The following is a 2500-nucleotide window of genomic DNA, read 5'->3' on the forward strand; positions in this document are numbered from 1 at the left end:
ACGCGCATACCCATATATGGATGTACATATATGTACATCCATATATGGGTATATTTATATGGATGAGTCATTAATATATGATTTCTGAAATCTTTAACAACGTGTGTGTTGTTATGTATATCATTTTGAAAAAAAATAACGATAATGATAATTAAAACAAAGCACCTGATTACATAGTTTATTCGCCCCTCCGCTATTCGGACATTTCGAAGCAGATCATATAAGAAAGATAGGAAAGCACGTATCACACCGATTTTTTTTTTAAATGAGGCCCAAAACTTCATACAGCGCCATCTATTGTTCAGATATTACACGATTCGCCAACCGCTGGGGCTCAGAGACACGCTTTCCGATCTTTCGTCTTTGGTTCGAAGCAGGAGGCGGGAAAACTCGAGAGCAACACAGGAATATGTAATTAATATAAATTTTCATGTACATTGTAGCTTGGAGTTTCTTGACGGGTAGGTGCGTGGGTGCGTAAGGGCGGGAATCATCAAGGTCTATGTACTTATTTAGACCTTGGGAATCATCTACGTTTAAGCGCCGCCATCTTTAAATGCTAATGATACGATTGCGCTGCCAGAACCATGAATTAGGCGTTGATTGGCATTTGTAATGGATGATTGCCTGTCCATCATTAGGTAAAGAATATATTCAGAAATGTGATACAAGTAAAAGAATGCAAAATTGAACTGAAGTGCAGATGTAATGGTTGATAAATAAGTTACAGATATCTTAATCCGAAGTCGAGGCTTTATCATCGCAATCGCATCAGGATTCGGAAGCGGGGGAGAGTGGCAAAGGGGGGGGGGTAGGGGTTAGGAGGGTAGAAGGGTAGACGAACGGGGTTAGCTATGTGGGCGTAAGGATAGGAAGAAAACGAAAAGGAAAGAGATACACGCTAGCAAATATGTGAAAATTTAAAGAATTGAGTAAGGGAATAGCGAAGGAATAGGACAAGGAAAAGGAAGGGCAAAGATTCTCTCTCTCTCTCTCTCTCTCACTCTCTCTCTCTCTCTCTCTCTCTCTCTCTCTCTCTCTCTCTCTCTCTCTCTCTCTCTCTCTCTCTCTCTCTCTCTCCCTCTCTCTCTCTCTCTTCCTTAAACATTCGATTAATTTGTCATAGGATCTTGGATTATCTGTCGAGAGGGAGATGAGAGGTTTTGCAAATTTGTTTTTTGTTTAGTATTTTACGTTTTGTTTTTACTTGCTTGTGTTTCCGTCCCTGGCTGTCAGTGGATTGTAGTCGCGGCCGTTCTTAGCAGTCTTCTTCTTCTCAGCTTTTTTTCCCCATTTATATGTGGAGTCGCCGTTATGGATGAGCTGCCCCTATTGCGGCTCATTTCTTCTTTGTTTTGGCATGGGTCTTTACAGCCGGATGCCCTTCCTGACGCCAACCCTCTCTATTTATCCGGATTTGGGACCGGTACCCCCAAAGGCTGGCTTGCCCCCCCCCCCCCCCAGGTGAGTGGCGGCCTTTCCTAACAGCCAGGAGTGATTTAGAAGTGTCAAAAACTAATCAAAGGCAATTTGGCTAACGATACAAAACATTAAATTATCATTGTTATTACTATTGTTCTCGTAATTTATTATTTGATGTTGACAATGCTTTTTGTCCCTGCTATCGGCCGTAGACTTGAATTTAGGGTGTTTTAAAGAAGAAACGACCTTGGCTGGATTGCTTGCTACGCCCATAAGCCAAAGATTTATTATTATTTTTTTTTTTTTTTTTTTTTTTTTTTTTTTTGTCTAAGCAGAAACACATCTATTTGTGGGTTTTAGAGCAACGTTGAAGTCAGAGGTTATGGAAAGACGCAAGTCATTTCATATCAAGGCACATGATTTCTTTAAGCAACAAACTACTCTAGGAAATGAAACAGTGAAGTGTGTAGCTCTAGACGCAGGAAAAAAAGATTTAGTGGAGATCTTAGATAAATCAGATAAATGATTAACATAAGTAAACTTGTGATACTGTCATATATGATTGATTACGACTTGAACATGCTCACGCACACCTCCATTAACATGCTCACGCACACCTCCATTACCTATAAAAGTTATACACATAATCTACTTATAGAGTTATAACATATTTGAATGTTGAAGATCTGCGCTTCCACAGCTATACTCATTACAGAATCAAATTATAACTTTTTCTCTAAACTTGTATGTATCTTTCTCGGTTATGCCATAGTCCCCCCTTTGTTTTAATTGGTTTTCTGTAATCACTGTCTTTAAGGGTTCATTGTATTCGTTATTCTCAATCTATTTTCTAAATGGTAATTCTTTTTAAGACTAGCAAGCCTATTGTATAGGTAACAAGACAATAGTCTATGAGGACTGTAAGTGTATAGTAACTATATAGCGGTTCTGATTAGTGCATTAGCGAATGTAAACAACAATTTTGATGTGACAGTCCCTGTGGCAGGGGATAGCTGCGATAATGAAACTGAACCTCCATGCATATCTACAAGCAAGCAACAATCCTTGGCTTTAAATA

The sequence above is a fragment of the Penaeus vannamei genome, chromosome 14 (genome assembly GCF_042767895.1).
Source record: "Penaeus vannamei isolate JL-2024 chromosome 14, ASM4276789v1, whole genome shotgun sequence".
Taxonomy (NCBI): Eukaryota; Metazoa; Arthropoda; class Malacostraca; order Decapoda; family Penaeidae; genus Penaeus; species Penaeus vannamei.